This window comes from Podarcis tiliguerta, assembly GCF_965153285.1.
Source record: "Podarcis tiliguerta genome assembly, chromosome: 1".
Classification (NCBI taxonomy): Eukaryota; Metazoa; Chordata; class Lepidosauria; order Squamata; family Lacertidae; genus Podarcis; species Podarcis tiliguerta.
In genome coordinates, this window is record NC_139534.1 from 84,428,654 (window position 1) to 84,453,265 (window position 24,612).

At 42.6% G+C, this 24,612-nt stretch overlaps 1 protein-coding gene and 1 long non-coding RNA gene across 3 annotated transcripts in view; one reads left to right on the forward strand and one right to left on the reverse strand.

Moving 5' to 3' along the window:
• LOC310680482 (transmembrane protein 263-like) overlaps positions 1–24,612 on the forward strand; it is a 296,399-nt gene that overhangs the window by 71,472 nt on the left and 200,315 nt on the right. The window lies entirely within an intron of this gene.
• LOC310682417 lies at positions 14,631–21,732 on the reverse strand. The gene is made up of 3 exons (XR_014513900.1): positions 21,649–21,732; positions 15,474–15,705; positions 14,631–14,750 (listed from the first exon to the last, which is right to left on the reverse strand). It is a non-coding gene; the product is annotated as an uncharacterized lncRNA (long non-coding RNA).

The window sequence follows — 24,612 nt, forward strand, 5'->3', positions numbered from 1 at the left end:
TTCAGGAGTCTGTACCTGGGCACTGAGTTGCTCAGGCTGGGAGGCCAAGCTAGGACAGTTTCAGTGTAAGGTCAACAGACTTCTCCAGGCCACCCAATTCAGCTCCAGTCTTTTTTCCTGCCATCCTTCAAGCTATCTGACAGGTGCAGACAATAAGCTACCTGGGCTGCAATGCCAGGCTCCATGGTTCGAGCCTCCAGGCACCTTTCTTCACTCTTCAAAGTGGTTGTCACTAGCTCCATCTGCCAATGGGAGACAGGTTGTAGGGCATGAAGTGGGAGCAAAAGGTTCTCTTGCCTGTCTCACAGGCCATCATTTGGGTTGTTGGTGCTGAAGCAAAACAAGCTGAGAGGTCAGGAGAACAGAGCCTGTCCCTGCTCTTCCTTCACCCCATGGCAGCAACGATCCTGGTGACAGGTTGTGGGATGGCAGGTTGAGATAGGGACACTGCCATACTGCCCCATCCTCCTGTTTCCTGCTGTAGGGCCTCCGCTGCCCATGCAGTGCTTTAGCAGGGCTGAGATTGATTCTGCACCCTTTGAGAGGCTTCTCTGACAATGCCAAGCTCCCCCAAATATCAGAAGTCACAGTGACTGGGAGCAGGGCTTTCAGTGCAGCTGGCTGCCTCTCTTTTGTAGAGCAGGATCCTTGACAGGTGCCCACTATCTGTATTTTCCGTAAACAATGAAAGGCGTTTTTGCTTTGACAAGCTTATCTAGCTGGATGAAAAGGTCTCTGCCTTCGATGTTCATTTTGCATTGTTTTTTGACCTGTCTTGTTATTTTTTTGGTACCATTTTTAAAAAGAACTACTTCTAGCCATTTCTGCAAATCCCCTTGATGTACATGTCAAGGCAACCCACAAATTAATTAATTGATTTTTAAATTAATGATTAATTACGGACGGGCACTGGCTATGCTTACCTGGACCCAAGCAGTAAAATGTTGTGTCTCTTCACCCTCTTGTTCCAAGACATCTATTTATTTTAGAGCATCAACAGCAATGGCATTTTCTTGCTTGTGTACAGGTAAGTTTCGTCAGCCTGGCTGGTTTCTGTAAAAGGGAATGTTCAAAAGACAAAGTGCAGAGCAGGTCATGGGTAAGAGCAAGCATTAAAGGGACACATGCTGAATTAATCAATCACTGACGGCCCTCGTTTTGTTCTTAATAATCCATCTCGCCAGAAGAAAAACTTTCAGGGCACAACCTTGAATTATTTTACATCTATCTTGTTTAGCAATCCTGGCACTGCCTCAGATGCTGATTTTTCATCGTCTCCTTCATCTCCCAGGTAAATTAAATACTGTTGAAACAGCTGTCTGTTGCCTCACAAGGTATTGCTTGTGTGGGGGAGATAGCAGCTTCTACTAGGGCAGAAATCAGATAGGTTTCTCCTGGGGAAAATATTTGTTAAGTTGAAAATGTCAGGCAGTTGAGCATAGCACCCTGGTTGTGTGTGTGTGTGTTTTCTCTGCATCGGTGTTACTCGCCTTGGTACCGCCGAAAAAATATATCCTTAGCTTCATCAGGTACCTGTGAAGAAGCGTCAGTTCTCCCTGTGTCACATTCAAGTTAATTTTTCACAAAAGACTTTGAAAGATTTCATCAAAAGGGAAAGAACTTGAAGCCCGTGTCCTGTTGAGTCTGCAGTTTAACAAGGCAAAGAAGATGAAAGGTGCCAAGAGAAAGTATTAGTAACTCCTCTCTCTTTCTTTGCAGAGAGGGAATTTGTGGCACAGATTATCAAGTGATATGTTCAAGGTCACGCAAGGAATCTGCAAGAAAACAGAATCCTGGTCTCAAGAGTCTCTCACCAAAAAGGCCTCAAATGTTCATTAACAGCATCTTCTGAACTTTTAGCAAAAGCTTTTTGAAAATGCAAGTGCTTGACAATTCCACTTTTTATGTTCCAGCTGTATTTTTAAGTAATAAGCTGGGGGTGTAAATAAAGCTGTTATATATTCCAGGTTTTGTACTTCTCTTTTTGATGTCCTTGGGTTGCTTTAAAACCATTAAAATGCTCCTTTTTGCAAAATTAATAAGAAAAAATATATATACTGAGAATATATCATTTTATAATCAGGTCCCTGAGATCACAGAGATCTGATTTTTCTAAAAAAAAATCCTGCCTCAATCTCAATTTTAATTTTTGCCTCCAATGTTGAGAGATGTAAACTTGTTCTTAAAAATTACATTTTTGGCTGCCTATGTTTAAGGCATTAGGGTTTTATATCTTAAAAACAAATGTAGTCTTTATAACCCCATCCTAAGACCTTGCCTGCTTCATCTAGTCTTAACTTTCATCCAAAGCTGGGAAAGAAAATGACACTAATGGTTTTTGGTGTGTGTGCCCAATGAGATTTCCAAATTTTGGGGGGAGGGGTAAACTGTACCCCCCCCCCCCAATGATATTTGTGTCTATGGTGTCAGATGAAGTATGTTTGAGAACTTCCCAAACACCCAGAGGAGAGGAGGTAGATTATTTTCTGTTCAATAACCTTTGTGGAAATATTGTACTGTCTAGAAAAACTTTATTACAACTGAGAATGAACATAAACTAACATTAATAGTTTTGCAGGGTGTTTTTCTAACACCATTGCAACACTTTTAGGAAAACTGTCCTTGCTTAGGGAACTGTCTCCAAACAGCACTATATGGTTTGTGCCCAACTTACTGACACTTTCTTGACCTTTCACTGACTATTTCCCTGTGGAAAAATGATGGGGTATTTGACTACCCCATCTGCTGTCATTAGCTGTGCTAAGAAACACACCCCAATGGCAAAATACAATGCATTTCTGGGCCAGTTTTTGTTTGCAGAAGGAAAATGGTAAGGGGTAACTGCCCAAATATTGGGAATGTTGCACTGGGGATGATTTATGTCAGTGGCCTAAACAACAACCTTGTAAATCTACATATGTGTGAATTGCAGAGTGAAAAATGTTCCTGGGGTTGAGTTCTAACTCCAGAAAAATGGGAGAAGGTTAAACATTATTAATACATATAGAGCTTGTGTAATGTAAAAGACTATTTACATTGTTCTTTAATTTCCAATTAGGTATCTGATTACCTATCCCTTTATCCTTTTGAACTGGCTACGGTTAAACACTCATAATCATATTTGAATTGCTGCAGTTTGATCACTGCAACCAGCACCCTCTAAAAAGTCACAGCTAAAATTGAGAACCTGGCTCATTTCCTCACATTTTCATCCTCCACATCTTTCAGATTAGAAGATGCCTACAATGTATTCTGTGCCACGTGGCTTTATTAAAATACAAAACAAACAAAAAAATGGATCCGTGTTTCCACTCCTGCAGACATATTTTAAAAGCCTCCCTGTAATCTTATCTTTGCATCAGCATATCACTGTAGTTTTGCAGACTCCACGCTGTAGATTAGACTGAAATAAAATGTCTATTTTGCACTTCTTCTCGCTCCCATTGCGTCCACAGGAATCAAGCCCTGCAGAGCTCGGCTATACGTTACATTATCTCTTCAACGACAGCGCTGGTCTGTTAGTTATGGTGCTACCTGCGGCTCTTTGAGTCTTATGCTGACGAATACGATAACAACAAAGACCTTTATCAAGCAAAGGATAAGGCAATCGGGAACATTTCATTTAAACCTGTTGCTCACCATGCGTAACATCGGACAGGGCGGCATTTTCAAAGTTTTAGGCAGCTGAGTTGGCCCATTGGAGCGGGGAATCAAAATCCACAATATCTTTATTGTTGTTGTTGTTTAGTCGTTTAGTCGTGTCCAACTCTTCGTGACCCCATGGACTAGAGCACGCCAGGCACTTCTGTCTTCCACTGCCTCCCGCAGTTTGTTCAAACTCATGCTTCGCGAACACTATCCAACCATCTTGTCCTCTGTCGTCCCCTTCTCCTTGTGCCCTCCATCTTTCCCAACATCAGGGTCTTTTCCAGGGAGTCTTCTCTTCTCATGAGGTGGCCAAAGTATTGGAGCCCCAGCTTCATGATCTGTCCTTCCAGTGAGCACTCAGGGCTGATTTCCTTAAGAATGGATAGGTGTGATCTTCTAGCAGTCCATGGGACTCTCAAGAGTCTCCTCCAGCACCATAATTCAAAAGCATCAATTCTTCGGTGATCAGCCTTCTTTATGGTCCAGCTCTCACTTCCATACATCACTAAATATCTTTATTAGGACCTACTAAAATATCCAAAACTAGTAAAGAGAGTCCTAGGAACTTTACTTCAGACTGGAAGTTAAGCCAAATAAATAAAGGGGAAACAGAAAGAAACAGAAAGGCGATTGATTGATTGATTGATTACTCCAAAGTCTGTAGTTTGTAACAGACTTAAGATGGAATGTAGGAAGTGCCATGCAGACGATATTAGATTGGACTGTGCTAGCTGCAAAACAGTTGCAGCAAGAGTAACTAAGATAAACAACTCTCTTTTTTCTTCTTCAAAATATTAAGGAAGGCAGAACTCGTCTTTATATTGAAAAATAAAAGATTTTTTCTTTTCTTTTTTGCGGGCCAGGGATCACTGCTATTGTTTATTTGTTCCTTGGTGTAACCAGAAATCTGCCTTGCATGCAGCACATTCAGATTAGTTTAGATTTCATCAGATTATTTTATGTCTTCATAATATCTCCTGCACTCAGGTTTAAGACTATAACAAATGGAGGTCTTTCCGAACTCCACCTCCCTTTTTATTGTTAACATTCAGCCTGAAGTGTTCTAGGGATTTGGTTCACCATTTTGGGACATTATAGAGGGTTCTAAAACAGCCCTCTGTGCTGTTTGAATTTCCAAACAATGTGGTTATGTGAATCCATGGGGCTGGATTCAAATGAACTTATTCCCAAGAGGTGTTGTGTTGTTGCCCACCCCTTATCTTTTTTTTATTTGCAAATATGGAACAGTCTCCCTCGGGAGGTTGTGGACTCTCCTTCATTGAAGGTTTTTAAGCATGGATGCTTTAGCTGAGATTCCTGCATTGCAGGGGGTCAGACAAGATCATGGGTCAGTAAACCTTTTCATCAGGGGGCTGGTCCATTGTCCCTCAGATCTTGTGGGGGGCTGGACTATATTTTGAAGGGAAAAAATGAACAAATTCCTATGCCCCACAAATAACTCAGAGGTGCATTTTTAATAAAAGCACACATCCTACTCATGTAAAAACACCAGGCAGGCCCCACAAATAACCCAGAGATGCATTTTAAATAAAAGGACACATTCTACTCATGTAAAAACACGCTGGTTCCCGGACCATCCGCGGGCCAGATTTAGAAGGCGATTGGACAAGATCCAGCCCCCGGGCCTTAGTTTGTCTACCCATGAAATAGATGACCCTTGGGTCCCTCTATGATGCTATGATTTTATGAAATATATATGTATAGAAAGTGCACAGGACTCTGTAGGCTTTGCCTAGGCATCCAATTGGCTGTCATGAGTCAGCAGGGCTCTTGTTGGGCAGCATCTACAAAGAGGTTCAGCCGGGGGGAAATGCAGTTGACTGGTCAATTGAGACTCCCAAAATGTGCCTGTGAGAGAGAGAGAGAGAAAGAGTGGTGGTGGCGTAGCTGACAAACATTTTCTCTACTAGTCTCTTTCAGCTCCCAAACAATTCTGGGCCCTGCTTTGCAGTCTGAACACCACTTTTAGGGTCGGGACATAGCATGGACAGAGAGGAAGCAGCTCTCTTGCTCATAAGCAGTGATGGCATAAGCCCCCTTCACAGATAATTCAGAGGAAGGAGGCTTCAGGTGCAGATGGGGGGGAGCAGGATCTCAGAATGTAAGGAAGCCTACATGCATAGGCTGTCCATCAAGAGTTAGGAGAGTGGAGTGATGGGGCCAAGGAGCCTTGAGACATTGGTGGCATGGCTGGTGATACACCCCCCCCCCACCCCTGGAATATGAGGAGCCCCCTTCACATGAATAGCAAAAGGAGCGAAGAGAAGCAGGGCGAGACCAGCTCCTTAGAGTTCCTCCTCTCCCTGAACTTTATCCACCCAGCAGGTCCTGAGAAGAACTTTGTAACTAAAGTACCTGGGGTTGCCTGTTTTCCTCCTTCCTTCCCAACACTTTTCCCTCTTGTGCCATCTCATTTTGATTGCAGGCCTGTGGGCAGGGGCTGTCCTGTTAATAAAGCAATACAGGAAGGGGCCAGTAATCTGTATGCACCCAAGGCATGGCTGCACCACATCTTGGAATGCACTCGGGCTCCAGGGAAGAACCAAACTTTCCCAAGAACTTGCTTATTTCCATTGGACTCCCTCCCACCATGTGTATTGCACAGCAACATCTCATTAAGCAGTACAAGGGGAGCGAAACAGACCAAAGCACGATATATTCAAGTCTACCCTGGAAAGCAAGCCTGAGGTGATAGTAAGAGCATGTCAGTGAGTCCCTTCCGCTGCACCCTGGGCCCAATGTGCTCAGCAGTCAATTGTAAAACCACTTTAGACAAAGACCTTGCAATTCCAGTGCTCTGACAGAGTCGCGTTGAGAGCAGAGCCAAATAATTTTGTTGATTAGCTTCCGCCCTGGGATTTTTCAGCCCTGGCATGGCAAGAGAAGGCTTTAAAGGTCAACTAGAAAACCAAGAAAAGATTTTCTGGATAAATTGCTCCAGTTTATACTGCCATTTATAAAGTAATTTCAACAGGCATGCTTTGCTAAGTGATTTTTAAGATCCAGACTACTGCCCTTTTCCTATAAAATATATAAACATAGATATCACAAGGCAGGTCATCATCTCAGTTTGGGTTTTGTGGCTGTCTTCATGGGCTACATAGATTTGGGGTATATTACAGATGAATGCATGAATTGCTCATTCTTTGAATCAAGCTTCCCAGTTAAAGTCCAGGCCTCTGCTGGCTTCCTGCCCAGGGGAAGGTGGGAATTGGACAGTACCAAGGATGCAAACGGAGCAGTCAACTTCACCAAATGTTATGGAATGCAGAGGGATTTACATGTGAGTCAATATGTTTAGGATTATGCTGTAAGACCCTTTTGGTAGTTGTGAGGCCCAGCTGGGTACATGTTCAGCTCTTTTCCATTCTATTCAATACACTTAATCATTTGGGTGTATAGTGTGTTTAGACACAGGGATCAAATACAACACTTACAGAATGATCTACAGTTCAACAGTGGAGAACCAGTGTCGAGAAATACTTGACACCAACATATCAGTTGGGAATTGTGAATAAATAGTTCTTACTAAGTTAGAACTTCGAGGTCTTTGTGAGACTGGACCCCCTGTTTTCTCAACTGTAGATATTACAGATTTAGTGATTTGAAACACTGAAAAATGTCTACAGTTCAGATCAAGGAGCATAGCTTAGCTCATTTTCATATTAACAATTGTAGATTCATTGCCATTAATGTTTCAGTTCTGCCTTTGGCAGTGTTGTACTCTTAACTCGCTTCCCTGGTACATTTAGATAATATGGTTACCTACTTCTTTTAGAACATCTTGCAGATTGAAAGCTACAAGCAGTCTTTTCTTCCTTAGCAGTGTGTATTATGAAGCTAACTCCATCAGTTTCTCCCTTAATGCTGGATATTGTGGAAGTCACACATTCCTTCATTCACTCCAGACTGCAATATGTTTAAAAGTTCAAAGTGGGGTCCAAAGATGGGAGTGTCTTGAAAAAGAGAGATTCATAGAATCACAGAATTGTCAAGTTGGAAGGGAGCCAACAGAGTATTCTAACCCAACCCCCTGTGATGCCAGAATCATAGCTAAAAAAACCCTGATGGATGGCCACCCACCCTCTGTTTTAAAACCTCCAGTGAGGTTGTCTAGTCCACTGCCAAACAACTCTTACCATCAGAAAGTTCTTCCTAAAGTTTAGTCAAATATTATTTCTCATAGTTTGAATCTATTGGTCCAGGTCCCACGCTCTGGAGGGACATAAAACAAGCTTGACCCATCTTCCATGTAGATGTTTGAAGATAGCGATCATATCACCTCTCAGTCTTCTCTTCTGCCTAGCCTCTTTGCATCCAGAGCTGATTGTGTAAAAAATGGCAGGGTCCTCTCCACTGAGTTGAAGGGTACAGAAGATGGCTACATGCTCTGCATGGCAAGCCGGGTTGCTGGTGCCACACTGATGTTTCCTACAGCAAACCCAGAAGGTATGAATGATACATATGCATCTCTAACCACTTCTGCATATGTCTTTTGGAGCTTGGGCTCAAACGCTGACAAGACTTATTGGTGTTATGGAGCCAATTTACAGCACATATTCAAAAACAGCTGAATGAATGTCAAGAGGACTGTGAAGAAGAAAGTAGCATACGTAGTATCGGTATGAGCTCAATTTTTGTCAGGATTTCAATTGTAGTGTTCTTAAGCAAAGAACAACCCCACACCCTCAGCCATCAGGAATAATAATGTGTGGATATTATGGGACTAGTAATAATGGCAAAATGGGAATAATAACAGGACCCTGTTTATGGGATTATGGTAAAAATTGTGAGGTAATATCTGTGACAGTCTCTGGACACACTCTCTCTCTATAGATAGTAACTTGTTATTCATGTAGTAGTAATAAATTGCAAGGTTCAAAAAGCCTCAGTGTATTTCAATGTATTTTGCATTTTTCCTTCCTCCTCTGAAGTTTTACTTCTTTTCAAACTTTAATGGAGAATTTTGTTGTAAATATACATACCTCAGGACTGGGGGGCAAATGTGGCCCTCTAGACTCTCCCCAAGCCACGCCCCTTCCATAGCCACACCCCTCACTGCCCCTCCCTTGCACATTGCTTGGGTGTTTATGCTTGGCTGGACTATATCCTTGAACTCTGATAATGCTTCTCATGTGCCTGGATGGAGGATAAAGATGGGTGTGTGAGCATGTGTAGAAAGTAGCCTACTATGAATCCACATTTGTTACTCTGCCTACTTTTGCTTGTGTCTCCACCCATAGGAGCATGTCCCCATCCCCCTCGAAGATATTGTGTTCCTCAGGTTGCAAAAGGTACTCCATTCCTCCTGTAGACAGGTGGTACCTTGAAGAGATTGTTTTGGCACCCACAAAAGGGATTCGGCTACACATTTGGGGGAAACGGGCAACATGAGACTCCTTTGCAGCCGAAGGAGGCTGCTGCAATTATGTGGAATGAGTACAATCAAGAGTGAAGTGACCTTTGCTAGGCAGTAATGGTAGTTGATGATGTGGAAGAGGACTAGAATATCTCAGAGACGTAGTTATATTGTTGTTTTGAAGGCTCCAAAAGCAGCTTAGTCTTCATGGTCCGTTCCAGCCTGGCTGGCTCTCCTGAGCAGTTCTGCACACAAAAGCAGCTGGCAATGCTAAGTTGGCCAGAGAGCTCATGAGAGAACTGACTGTGAAATAAACATAAGCATTCTGTGTGCTATTTTTATGCTTAATTCTCACTTTGTAAACATTCTCGCTGTTGTCACAGTTGTAGGTAGGCAAGACCCTTCTGAGCAGCAAAGGAAATGAATCAGCTGCCAAGCTGAGGCTGAGCTACCAGTTTTCCATGTGACTAGAAGATCATACTGAAATTCCAAACAGTAAATAAGGTCCTTGACATAATGTTTCCTGGAGCCGCAGCTGCTGATGTTGATGTTACAACCAGGAAGACCATGGTACAGTTGCTGGACTCGTTGCACACTGGCCGGCTCATGATTGGTTGTTGTATTACTCTAGCCAGTTAAACTAATAAAAGCAGGCAAACAAAAATGCAAGCATTTGGGATTTGCATATTCCTTCTTGCAGATTATTGCAGAACAGTCAGGGTAAAACCAGACACAAAGTAGTGTTTCACACAGTGCACAATTCACTGCCACAAGATGGGGTGATCTGCCACTAGCTCAGGTCATTTTTTAAAAGGGAAGAGAGGAGTTAATGAAGTTTGCAGGTGTTTTTTTCTTTATGATAGTTAAGAGGAATTTGAGTTTCCATGCCTTTAAATGTTGCAGACACACAATAAGGAAAGTATATTTGGCTATTGCTTCATGTGCATTTCATAGAAGGTATACATAGGAGTAGCAGAAGAACAAGAACAGCATAAGGAGGTCTTAATTCTTTAAAAAAAAAAAAAAACTAGGAAAGAATTTGCAGCCAAGCTGTCACAGGGAAGAATGTTTTGAAACCACTGAAAATGGGCCTTTTGGATGCCATCTTTACCTCAGTTACAGAAGGCACCCAGCGCAAGGCCCAGACAACTGTGATGCCCAAGGCAATTTATCAGATGCTCTCTATAAGGTGTCCATATCCAAACAGTAAACTTGAATTTAACATCTTGAATTTAGCTTGTAGTCTGGTGTGGTCTCCACAATACTCCATCCAGCAACAATTAGGAACCATGAAGGCAAATTACCAATATACCCATCGAAGTTTCTGAAGTGAGCTCAAGGGTAGCCTCGTGTACAGCAGTCTACAATAATCTAATCAGAAAGTAACCAGTGCTTGCATGCTGGTTTCAAGGTCTCTTGTACTCGCATAAGAGGCTTCACTAATGAATCAGCTGAGCAGGCTGCCGGGTGGGTGGGTGACAGTTGCTATCTGGGTATCTTAGTGCATGATGGATCAAGGAGGCCCAACATCCTATCTGGTTCTTGAGACATAATGGGGTCTCAGGCGGAACACCCACCACCTGGCTCCCCACCATCAGCAGCTGCATCTTACTTGGGCCAAGCATGTATTCCTTTTCTTCTAGTCCTGCATGATTTCAGGTACCTCTTAAGGGAATCAACTGTCTTATCTGGAGAGGGGAGCCCTGACAGCTCCGTGTAAGTCAAATGGATGAATTTGAGTTATATAGCAGTCAGTCCAAGCGACAAGGGTCACTCGTCAATCTGAAAGGAAGGAAACTTAGCAAGTCGTCTAAATATTTATTGAACGCATTTCAACAAAAGTACACCGGGCTGCTTGTACAAATTTAACACAGTGCTACTTAAAACAATCCAGAAAAAGATTGTTTTCCCTCTTTCCTCCTCCACGTGGCTAGGCTTGGGTGGTGAGAGCACCCAGAGAGGACTGGAGCTTTCCCAAGAAGTGTGTGCAACATTAAGATGCAAGCCAGCCCTCTCCAAACTCCCCGTCTCTGATGAATATAATTGAGTCCCGAGAATATCCTAGTTCAAAATAAATAACTCTTCCTATTCTGTCCATGCAGGTGCATTTCTGCCAATGCTCTTGAATCTTTCGCAGACAGTTGTACCTACTGCTCTCGATACAACTGTCAGTTTCCACCTCCCGTGGGGATTGAAGGTGTGGAGGGGTGAGGCCAAAGCCGAAAACAGATTTTCGTCTTATTCACAACCGATTTGCTTTTGAAACAACAAAGGAGTGTTCTAAAATTAAACGGCATTGACACAGGGCTCCCTCAGCTACAGGAGTGATGGGCTCTGTCAGATTTGTTTAGGACTCTCCTGCTAACCCTTGGCATTCTGCTAACTTCTATTTTATCTTGCAGATATTTCAAGCCGTGCTTTCCTAATTGAATTCCTGGTCCTGCCTCTTGATTCGTGATGCCTCAGTCCTTTGAAAAATGCCTCAAAAAATATGCCCCGCTAAGCTCTTAAAAAAGCTTATTCCAGACTGAGCATCTTTGATAGTGTTGAAGTGAGGCACACTGTTTGTTTGGCACCTTTAGGTAAGAAGGCCAAGTTATTGTCAGCAGCAAAAGGTATATCTAAATCTTTAGGAATATGTGAGCTGTATCCAGAGAAGGTGTCCACCTGTGCAATGAGACTTCCTCTCCCTTTCTTCTCCCCCCACAACCCCACCCCCACAAATATTCTCTGGAGAGTTGAGGGGACCCCAAAAACAGATTTCGAGGAAATCCCATTGCATTAATATGGGACAACTTGATCTTTTTAAACAACAGCAGCAAGGAAAACCAATGTTTATATTAAGGAAGAGGAGAAAAGAAGCGGGTAGCTCTAGTGTATCTTTGATTTAAAGTACAGGCTTCCTTCCACTTACGTGCAATCGATGTGCACACAACCGTGTATACTTGTGGTGCTGGGAAATAAATAAACAATTCAATTCAAACCCGGAAATGGCGGGAAAGAAATGGAGATTCCTTGTGACTCATGAGGAGACCCTCCCCAGAGCCTGAAAAAGATGTTGGTGAGGGCAGAGGAAGCCCAGAAGTGACCAGAGGCACAGTGGGGCTGTGTTTACGCTGCTGAGCCTCCCCGTTTAACAGCTGATGTGTGGGGTAGCGCAGCAGCTGCTGCTGCTTTCCTTCATGTCCTCCACCCTCTTGCCAGCCCCAGAGCTTCAGTTATAGTTGTGGATATTTTTGGATACGGTATTTTTTGTATGGATTGAAAAAAGAGCAGCAGACAGGGTGTTTAGAGGGTCTCCTCACTTTATGTGATTTCACTTATGTAACCCCTGTGTATTTGGGGTGGAGGCTGTACCATAAGATGCAATAACACCCACACACTCGCATTGATTCAGCAGATGCAACAAGAGTATGCCTATGGTACCCATCCCTATATTGAAATCAGTGGGGAGAAATCAGTGTGGGGTGGGTGGAGCCATAGTGTGTGCTGGAGTTCTGTGTCCACCTCAGGCCTCAGCATGCCTGTCTGTGTGGGGCTGGACTGGGGTGTGTGAATCTTGCTTTCATGTTCCATTGCTCATCCAGATCTCTTCCCTTATCCTCAACCTGCACAGGTGTTACCAAATGGACAAATTAATATATAGCTGCTAAAATAAACAACACCACTGGCATTTCCCCTCTTCTATGTAATCCGTTATGTCCATGTTCCACGTCAACACAAGCGGCCTTTTGCATTGGGGTTCATTTGTCACCTTCCGTTTTGAGTATGGGCCAGCTGCCATTTCTTGCCAAATGGATGCGATTATGACGGCATTTTTGTTCTCTGAGCCCTAGAAATATTACATATAGGGGTTTAGAATCTACGCACCAGCAACACACATGAGTAGAACTATGACATTTCATTAATTCATTTTTCTCTGCTCCCTCATCCTGTGAGTGAAAAGTGCGCAGAGAAAGGAGAGTTAGGGGAGGAGAGATTGTTTTTAAATGAGACAAGGGTAAGGAAGAGAGGTGTGTAATCTTGACAATCAGAAAGAAAAGTGGTACACTGCGAGACTAGAAGCAGAAGGTGCACGTTGGGAGTTTAATTAAAGTGCGATTAGGGGAGCTATTTAAGGTCTGTGAAGCAATGTGAATGATATGCACGGATATTCGGAGGTGGAACCGGAAAGAAGGCTGCCAGAAACTGTGTCAAAATGTGTGTGTGTGTGTGTGTGTTTTAATAAAAGAACTCAGGTTTTCAGATATCATTAAGATACCTTCTTAGTGGAAATTCCATACACAACCACCCCATTCTTTTGGGAGAGTTTAGCTATAGTGGCTTATATGGTACCTCATCCAGTGACAAGCCATGTAGTGGTCAAGTACAGACTTAAGATGCTAGTTAGCTGATTGAAATATTCCTAAACTGTTCAAAAATTGCTTTTCAAACCATCAAACCACTAGAGCAGACCAATTCAAATCAAAAGGTTTCAAAACTGGTACGGAAAGTATCATAGCAACAACATCCATTCTACCTCCAACCTGTCCTTGCTGTGCTGACTTTGGTGTGGGCCTCAGACAGAGCTTCAACTTGCTTGTACAGTGGTACCTTGGTTTATGAACTTAATCCATTCCGGAAGTCCATTTTTAAACCAAAGCGTTCTTAAACCAAGGCGTGCTTTCCCATAGCAGCAGGGGACTCAATTTACAAATGGAACACACTCAACAGGAAGTGAAACATGTTCTTATTCCAAGGCAAAGTTCACAAACCAAAACACCTACTTCTGGGTTTGCAGTGTTCTTAATCCAAGTTGTTCATAAACTAAGCTGTTCTTAAACCAAAGAACCACTGTAATTCTTTAACTTTGTGGGGGGGGGGCAGGAAGATGCTGAACCATCTCCTCATTTTTCCAATTCTCACTCACGTCTTCCTTTCCAGACAAGATTAAAGGAATTCTCCTCCTCCACCCTTCCTTCTGAAGTCCCTGCTATTTCCTACTGGTTAGTTTAAAGTGAAACTAATGAAGAGCCAAAACCTTCTCAGACAGAGTCATTGCTGAGGGAGAGCAAGACAGAGGGGCCTAGTTCACACGTAACACTAAGCTAAGCCCAGTAGCAGACAATGTGGTGGGTGGTGACACTCACTCAACCTCTGGTTGTTCGTCTCACTGCTGCTTAAGGGAAGGGGGAATGGCAAGGTGGTGGCAAGGTGCAAACACGCTGGTTGGTGCACTGAATGGGCTCCACTAGTGTGCTTGCACCATCAACCTCCTCTATGTCCCTGAAAGCAGCTGGTATGCAACTGAGCATCATCACCCCACACTTACCACTTACTGGCTAAGTGTGAGTCTGTGGGTATCCACAGCAGAAACTGTGGTTCAAATGTAACCATAGATTATTCCAACCCAATTTTGCTAAGCCAAATTGCATACCATGTTCTTTGACGATGCTCCTGCTCCTGACCACTGGGATTCTGTGTCTTTTGACATTTCTCTGGCTTCATCCACTGGTGCATTTAGACACTTGATTTTTTTTTATTTTTAAATGCCTCTTCATTTTGGCATTTTTAAAAATGCTGTTGCCCTGAACATACTCTCTCTCTCTCTCTCTCTCTCTCTCTCTCTCTCTCTCTCACCTCATTGCAAGTCTTGCCTTGTGTGTCTTGCTTCAGATTGTAAGTGTGAGGGTATACTGTCTTATGCCTCTTTTATGCAAAGCGCCTGGTCTTTGTAGGTGCTCTAGAAAGTATAAATAGTGATGATCTTATTGCAGGAAGCATTCACATATTAACACACACTTTACCATTTGAAAATTTGAACAAATCCTCCTATGTATCGATAGTGCTGCCTTTGCTTTCGACATTTAACAAAGACTAATGTGTCTGCCAATAAATGAGTAACAATGGTGTCTTAATTGCAATAAGAAAACTGCCTCAATTGAATTTGGGATGCCCTGGAAGTTCTTTGGCCCCTTGAGATCTATGTAAAGTGGGAGATGATGCTGTGGTTAAAGCATTAAACAGTAAGGGGTATCTCTTTTTCTTAGAATCCTAAAGTCCACTTGAAGCTCGTGGCATTCAATTATGTGAGTAAAATGCTTCTGCCTTTTTTCCTTAATTGGGTCTTTGGTTGCTCCTTCTAGCCTCCGGGGTGCACCAACAGCCATCCATTTGTTTCTCCTTTTTTAGCATTTCAACAACTTCAAGAAAAAGAAGCAAAGGAGAGGGAACTGTGCGGCAACTAAGCTCAAAGCAAGTAAAATTTAAAGCATCATATACTGAGCTAATGGGGAAAAGGTACCCCCTTCATTCCTCTTTCTTTACACTTGCGAAAAAGAGCCCACTTCTCTTCCGCTGGCTGGATTTATAGCTTTAATAATGCTGCATTTCCCAATTGCTCTTTTTTTGTGTGTTTTTCTACCCTTTGTAAAGTTGCCGAACAAATTAAAGCATAAATCATTACCTTTAATACATTTTGTAATGTTAAGCTTTTGATCAATTGTTTTTGTAGCAGCTATGGCTTAATCTGGCAACAGAAGATGCAGTCTGCAAACCTCCTTGGTAGCATTTCATGTTACAGGTAGTCCATTCTTTCAATTCCCTGAACATTCTCTTTGGCGTATTTATGACAACACAATTTTGGTAGAATTCTTCAGCTGGAAGAGTAACTTTGAACACTCTTCTTGTTTTTCACTCTGAAATGTGAAAAGAGGAAGGGAAGCAGATCATTAGTGAAGGTGTGTATCCATTTTCTGAAATCCACAGTCAGGCAATAACTTATCCTAGAACAAATCCTAGAATTGTAGAGTTGGAAGGGACCCAAAGGGTCTAGTCCAATCCCCATGCAGGAATCTCAGCTAAAGCATCTGTGACAGATCGCCATCCAGCCTCTGCTTAAAACCCTCCAATTAAGGAGAGTCCACAACCTCCTAAGGGAAACCGTTCCAATGTCAAACAGCTCTTACTATCAGAAAGTTCTTCCTGATGTTTAATCAGAATCTTCTTTCTTGTAACTTGAAGCCATTGCGTTGAGTCTCACCATCCAGAACAGGAGAAAACAAGCTTCCTCCATCTTCCATATGACAGCCCTTGAGATACTTGAAGATGGCAATCATATCTCTTCTTAGTCGCCTGTTTTCCAGGCTAAACATATCCAGCTCCTTCAACCATCCCTTGTACGGCTTTTTCCACTTGTTGCTCATTTTGGTTGCCCTCCTGTGCACACATTCCAGCTTTTCAACATTTTTCTTAAATTGTGGTGCCCAGAATTGGACACAGTACTCCAGGTGTGATCTGACCAAGGCAGAATAGAGTGGTACTCTTACTTCCCTTGATCTGGACACTATACTTCTGTTGATGCAGCCTAGAATAGCACTAGCTTTTTTTTTTTTTTTTCCTTCTGCATCACACTGCTGACTCACGTTAAAGGTTGTGGTTTAATAAGACCCCTACATCCTTTTCACATGTACTGCTAGTAGGCTAGCGTCCCTGGTTTGTGCAGCTGGTTCTTTCTGTCTAAGTGAAGAACCTTACATTTGTCCCAATTGAAATCCATTTTGTTAGTTTGGGCCTAGCTCTCCAATCTGTTAAGGTCGTTTTGAATCCTGATTCTGTGTTCTGAGGCATTAGCTCCCCCTCCCAGATTGGTGTCATCTGCAAATTGGATGAGCTTTCCCTCAATTCCTTCATCCAAGGTGTTTATACAGATGTTGAACAACAATGGGCCCAGATTACTCTTTTGATTTGAATCAACCCTTAGCTTTATTTTCTTGCACTATCATTGGTCTTTGATGTATCCTTTTAAGTTTTGTTATGGTTATTTGACCAAAGTTAAGATAGCATGGCATCCATCCTTTTTTCAGTCAATGAAATATACTCGGGAGTCCTGTAGTGATTTCATTCTCTTTATTGCAGCTTGTAAAACAGTGATTGAATTGCCCCCCAAACCTCAGGCTTTTATATACATTATTTACACAATGAGTCCCGTTTGATTGGCTGATTCTGCTTCCCTCCTGGAGCTTGATTGGTCTTTTCCTGCAGGCCAATCAGTTGTTGCATTCTACGATCCTACAAGCCTAATAGGCTGATTAACTTCTTCCTGGAGCCTGATTGGTTTTCTCTTGCAAGCCAATCAGTTGTTGCATTCTGGGATCCTACTTGCCTTTTGTTCTAGGATCCAAGGTTAGTAAATAACAGTCAACTAGCTACAAATGCACCTAACAGTTACCTCGTTCAACCCACAAGAATATCATGGGGGACTTTGTCAAAAGCTTTACTGAAATCAAGATAGACCATGTCCACAGCATTCCCCTGATCCACCAAGCTTGTAACTCCATCAAAAAAAGAAATGAGACCTATCTGGTATGACTTATTTTTGAGAAACCCATGATGGGTCTTAGTAATCACAGCATCCTTTTCTAAGTGCTCCCAGACTGACTGTTGAATAACCAACATTTCTCGAAATAAGCCCTCTTGAGTCATTACAAGCCCATGTTGCTCTGCAGAATTGCTCCCATGCAATGGGATCTGCATGTATAGCATAGGTGTCTGTAGAGCATGCTCCAGGGTTCCATTGGTCAGGAATATGTGTGATTATCAGGAAGTGCAGCTCCAATTTAGAACAACACAGAAGCTATTATGACTGAAGAAAGCCAGTGAGAGCGAACTTTTGAGTTCTCCAGGGTTCTTCAGTAGTCTAGAAGTTCAACGAAACAAGGGGGTAGGAGAAACAAACCTCGTTTGAAATTGAAGCCACAGTCTGCATTTTGTTACAGTTTTAAGATGGTGTGTTGGAGGAGATAAGAGACTTACTTAGATGTGCAATGCAGTTTTAAAGTTGCAGCCAGGATTGCTGGGACAAATAAATATTTAGTGGTCGATTCCCCCACTTTTGAAGATATACAATTCAGCTGTTCCCTCAAACTGTCTCCAGCCTTAGGCAAAAACACACTGGTTCCTCAGAAGGTGTAAACCCAAAATAAAAAGAAATTAGGCATGTTTTGTATCTCCAGGTGGTAGGACCTCATCTTCCTCCATTTTTAGGATCCTGCTCCTGAGCAACTATCTGATAGTTTTTAACTTTTTAGATTGTGCTTGGTAATGAAATAGCATGGATAAGGAAAAAGTAACAAGGAGCCCTGTTCCAGCTGCTGGTGCAACCCCACTATTTTAATGTTCCATTATTTTAATGTTGTACTTTACTTTTGTTTTTAAGTTGTAATCATTCATCTTGTTTTTATTATTGCTTGTAAGCCACTCTGAGCCCAGCCTTGGCTGGGGAGGGCGGGGTATAAATAAATTATTATTATTATTATTATTATTATTATTATTATTATTATTATTTATCATGTTATGAAAAAGAAGCTGCCTTTGTGTGGCATCCTCTTTACCAATGTGTTCATAGGATCGGGCCATTACAGCGTTTTTACTTACTCAGGCAAGTTGGACATTGATAAACTTACAAAGTCTAATCTGACTCACTCTGGTTGTTCTTGGCTTTCTTATCAATAATCCCCACATTTGGTTGTATTATCTACTCCTGACTATCAAAACAATTTTTGCCCGTTAAGACCTAACGCTTATCTCTCCAGGACTCTTCTGCAGCAATTTCCTTCTGCTGTCAGTCTTTGACTTCTGCAAATATCGTGTGATCTTAAATTTAATTAAATTAATAAAAATTAGGACAAGAACCAGAGAGTGGAATTCAACACTGTGCTATTGCGAACATTCCATCTGTGCAAGTACGGTATATCTGCTTGCCAGACAGAACAAAACCCTGCCTTGCCTCCTCCTGCACGCTGTTGGGGGGGGGTTCTCCTGACACCCCCTAAACCAATTTTGGGGGTGGGAGGCATAAGGGAAGAAAGCAGGGAAGACTCCTTGCACAGATCGAAGCCCTTCCACAGAGCTTTCACTGGCAGGGATAATTAGGTATACCCCGCCCTAAGAATAGAAAGGGAAAACAAAGAAGACAATAGTTTTTGACATTTGCCTCTTCAGTCATGCATTTTATCCAAATTGCTTTTTCTAATGAAACATCTGCTCAATAAACATTGTCAAAAGTTGAACTTGTGCACTTTTGCTTAGTATAATAATGTTTAAAAGTTAAATTAAGAGAAGCTGCTTGATTTTAGAGTGAGGACTAAAGCTTGTCTCTAACCGCATGCCGTGTGAGATTTTTTTCTTGTTTGATCAATGGTAGAAGCATGCCACGCAGAAATAATTTCTACGTTTTTGATCTTCAGGTTGTACTTTTCTGTATTAAATGTATTTTAACGACAAACTATTTTCTGTTTGCTGAAGACGCTTTTGTACCTTGAAATTCTAAGCACAATTAAAGTAAGTGAAAAATAGCAGACAGACTACCTTGTCTTCTGTATTGCTTTTTAACACCAAACCCCATCATTCAAATACACAGCGGTACAAGCCAGCTGGTAGAACGTAATTATGTTCAATTTGTGTAACTCAATTATTAAAGATCAATTTAAAGTGTGCATTGCAGTGCCCTATCCAGTTGTGCTGCTTGCTCAAAGGATGGTAGTGTGAAACATACATTTTAAAAAATGCCTTGACAAAATTTAATCAATGCATTGTTATTCCCTCCTTTTTTTGCTGTTTTTCTTCCTCCCTCCCTCCCCTCCTCCCTCCCAATATATTGTGGAATCCTGTGCACTCATTCCTGGGAGTAAGCCTTATTGAACACAGTGTAACTTACTTCTGAGTAAACATGTACACACTTGCTCTGCTAATACGCAACTGGCCATTTCAATGTTTCTTATATCCTCATTCCTGTTGCCTGTACGGATGTCCACATACAGTGCTGCAAATTGTGAAGTCATTGCAAATTACTTTCCAGATTTTATAAGATGCAAACACAGATGGGCAGTGAGAAATTAGAGTGCATCACACAGAGAAGCTGTAAGATTACAAGTCAGAGATCAAATTTAGCCTTGCCACAGAGAGGACTATATTATACTGTTGAGTTGCAAAAGGCACAGCTAGACTACATGAATTATTGGAAACTGCTAGTAAGTGAAGGAGCAAGGGGAACAGTGAACATCAGCAGTCTTTGCTATCACTGAGTCAGTTTTGATATATTTCTGGTAATCCTTGTAAGAAATTCATAAGGGAAATTCGGAGCAATAAGAAATGCCCCAAAATGTATGTGTCTCTCTTGGGCGTGTCACTTAACTTAATGGAACTTACCTTTGAATGTAGTATCAGGACCACAACAGAAGCCAAAGAGTAAAAAAATTCCCACACTCCATGCCACAGTAGTTACCATAATGTGCGTATCTTGGGATGTGGATGATGTCCACCATTACTACACATGAAGTACTGATACTCTTATTTTGTAGAAGAAGAAGAAGAAGAAGAAGAGTTTGGATTTGATATCCCGCCTTTCACTCCCTTTAAGGAGTCTCAAAGCGGCTAACATTCTTCTTTCCCTTCCTCCCCCACAACAAACACTCTGTGAGGTGAGTGGGGCTGAGAGACTTCAGAGAAGTGTGACTGGCCCAAGGTCACCCAGCAGCTGCATGTGGAGGAGCGGAGACGCGAACCCGGTTCACCAGATTACAAGACTACCGCTCTTAACCACTACACCACACTGTAGTTCTGAACCAGTCAATATATAGTCTTACTTTGGATCCCAAACACCTTGGTACTCATACGTTTTGGCTCCTGATCGCCGTAAGCCTGTAAGTGCGTGTTCCAGTTTGCAAATGTTCTTTGGAACCCAAACGTCTGACGGGGCTTCCGTGGCTTCCGATTGGCTGCAGGAGCTTCCTGCAGCCAATCAGAAGCCACACTTTGGTTCCTGAACATTTTGGAAGTCGAATAGACTTCCAGAACGAATTCCGTTCTACTTCCAAGGTACAACTCTAACCAGCTGCTCAGTTGGTTAGAGCGTGGTGCTGATAATGCCAAGGTTGCAGGTTCGATCCCCATATGGGACAGCTACATATTCCTGCATTGCAGGGGGTTGGACTAGATGATCCTTAGGGTCCCTTCCAAGAGTTGTACTCTTCTGTGAATGTCAAGCCATTAATTTTTAAAGGCTTTCACCTCAAAGGGAGGCTAGCCTGGTTTATCCAAGAATTAGAAGCCTTGATTAAATTCTAACACTTGCTGGATCCAGGGATTCGAAGACACAATCTGAATACACCAAATTTATAACAATATTTATGTTCTTCTACAAAAGGTACTTGCCCCCACTTTCTTGAACCCTGTGGATCCTTTTCTGATTTTCTTGGCATCCATCTGTCTCGAGAAACAATGGAAGTGTGGGCCATCAGGGGTTAAGTCAAAGCAGTGGAGAGTTACAGTACCTGCTGCAACTGTAGAGACATGCGGTTATTTGTGGGCTGATTCTTATGTAACCAAAAAAATATACATCCAGCAACACTAGCTGAGCTACTGATGTCAGTAACTCATGTTACGCTGTGCGTTGCTGGTGATTTGCTCAGAAAGGCAAAGACTACTACCTATCTTGAATGTGTAAAACTCCCCAGTGATTCAAGAAGTTTATTGGAAAGAGCAGCTGAATGCCTCCTGGGAAGCACCACAGAGTTTCTGCTGAGCACCCATTCTGCTTGCTTGCTCTGACATAGATTGCTCTGTAGCTGCATTTCTCTAACCTTGTTTTTGATGACAAAAGGCATTTGCATGAAAACAGGGTCTTTGTTTCCTAAGTGCTCATCTGTTCCTGCTGTTTATTTCCCACCTCAAGTCATAATCCTCGGCTTGTGGCATCACAATTGGCTGCTGTGCAAACCATTATGTCGTCACAAACAGAGGATTATGACTTCAGGTGGGGGGGATAAGCAGCAGGAACAGATGAATTCTTTAAAGCAAAGATGCTGTTTCATGTAAATGTTGATGCCAATAAAGAGCAGGGGGAGGGAAAATATGATGGAGAGACAGAAAATAGGCAGGGGGAAACTTGGTAGGAGTTCCTGAACTGTGGCTTCCCTTCAGGCAAAAGCAACTCTTGTAATTCTGCATGGATAATTTTTTTATTTCGCCTTTTCTTTTAGGGTTTTAGAACTTGATCACACCACTGCTTTCTTCTCTTGCTGCTATTATAATAGGAGAGACCTATATTTCTCATTCTTCATCTTAATGTAAAGAATAATGACCCTCCATTAATGGATTGCTGCAAAACTGAGGTGAAGCCCCTAGGAAGCTGTCTTATACAGAGTCAGACCATTGGGACTGGCAGGCAGCAGCTCTCCATGACTTTTCTCAGAAGTCCACTTGGTCCTACCTGGGACCAGGGACTGGACCTTGGATGTTCTGCATGCAGAGCAGATGCTCTGTTGCTAGGCAACAGCCCTTCTTTTGCACACATTGTAATCTTAACTGTGTTCTGTTATATGCTCAGCCAGTCCTGTAAACAACTCGTTTATGTAGATACCTTTTGAGATTTGCAAAAGTTTGTGCAAAATCAGATTAAAATGGGTGGTTAGCCTCTGGCAAGAGTTCAAAGGCTTAACTATGGCACAGAATCAATTCTACTCCATATAAGAAGGTACTTTACACTGAATTGGACCACTGATCTATCTAGGCTACTGTTGTCTGCATTGAATGGCAGTGGCCCTTTCCCTTCTTCAGGAATGCAGAAAATACAGAGAATTGTTCAAGGCAGAGTATGGTTTTATTAAAGCAACATTGGCTTCTACAGGATGGCCTCTGGGAATCCTTCATGTCTTGCCCAACCAGCTCTAGCTGGTTTGAATAGAGAAAGAAAGTCTTAAGGAAAACATGGGCTGGAGGTTCTCCAGGTTCTGGTTTGTTAACAGTACTAGAAAAAATATGGAGTGGACTTTTAAACATCACACCTTGCCTGCCTTGCCTGCCTTTCCACTCCAAGTCTACCCAGGCTTACTTCTTAAAGAGGAGGGAGAGGATTGTAGTTCAAGCCTTCTAGGAAGCCCACACTTTGTAATACCAGATTTGTGTGATGTGGTTTCCGGTGTGGCAATCATTGAAGCAAGCTACCCTGCATATGCTCAAGAGATTTTCTGGCATCAGTTAAATGAGGTGAATGTATATCTCTCTCTCCCTCTCTCTCTCTCCACCCCTTCCTGCTGCTTACAGGCAGCTCCTATTCTAAATTGCAAGTCTCAAGCTGGCAGCTCTCCACAGAAGGCTCTCTTTTCTGATATTAAAGCCCGCAGTAGGAAATTCGACATCATATATAGATTCCCCCCCCCCCCCCAGATTCTCTGCGCCTTTATGCGGTGCCACTTTAGCCCTGGCGACAATAACAGGTTTCGGTAATCAGTGAAGACCAAACAGAGCAGAAATTGAGGCGCTGTCTGGAAAAGGGAGCACGAGAAATCTGAATAACGCAACCTATTGTGTGTTCTTTCCATGAACGTTACAGATCGGTGTGCTTTCATTAAAATTCTCCTTATAAGCTCGGGTGATATGTTGGGGTGAGGGGGTATTTGATGTCTGAGAAGTAGTGAGAAGTTAGCTGCCTAATGATATACTAATTAGGAAGCCCATCCTAGCAGGATCCATGAAAATTGATTTGCACGGTGCCATTTTTGCTAATGAGAGTCATGAATACATGTTTGCAGTCCTTTACTTACCCTTCTTCCCTACAGCTAATGAAGGTGAAGCGATCATTAAGAGTAGGGCTATAATCCATCTAGAGTTTCTGCAGCCTCATAGGAACGGGTGGACTTTAAGAAGTTCTGTTTTAAATAATGCTCTTTGTGAAAGAGTGAGCTCGGCAGGTAGTATGGATGTACCATACATGTCATTATTAAAATTCCTTCACTGGTGGTTCTTTTCACTGTATCAGTAGCCGGGGACAGGCTGTCTGTCATGTGTATCTGATTTCATACAGGATTTTAATTAAAGTGGAAAATCTAAATTGTTTTAGTGTAATAGGTTGACCTTTCCGATGTGGGTAGGGGGGGTTTACGAACAAATGTCAGTGTACTCAGTTATTCCCCACCTTCCCACAATTCCACTTTGTGTAAATAGCTCACCGAAAGAAAGACACAGCATGCTTAACCTTATTAGTCCAGCAAAGATCACCCAAAAACACATGCAAAGTTCAGAATAGGTGCAAAAAAGAAAGAGAAAAGAAATGGTTGAGATTTCCATAAGAAAGACTGCTTACTAACAGTTGGAGGGGAGCAATTGTGGTTCGGTGTAGCTGCAGCAGTGCTGGGCAGCCTTCTGGCTTTGGCATGGCTGAGACAGGATGCTACTTCCCCTTCCACCAGCAGTTGCAGTTGCAGCCAATCACAGGTGAACTAGTGGGCACCGTTTGGGGAGTGGACCAGAGCCATGAGCTCAACTGTCACAAGCCCCATGGGGACATCCTGGCTGGATTGGTCAGAGGGGGTGTGGCATGAGTGTCAGCAGTGGTTTGCTAGACTGCATCCTCAGCCCGCTGCTGGTGGACATCCCAGCAGAGGAGGGAAAGCCAACAGAACCAGCCTCCTGAGAATGAGGTTGCTCTGGCAACTAAGGAGGCACATGAGTTTAAGCCAGAGAGTGAGCTGGCTGGGGCAGAGTCAGACCCTGTTTCCAAGGATGCTTCACTGGATGCACTGGTGCAAGCAGACTCAACCTACCCA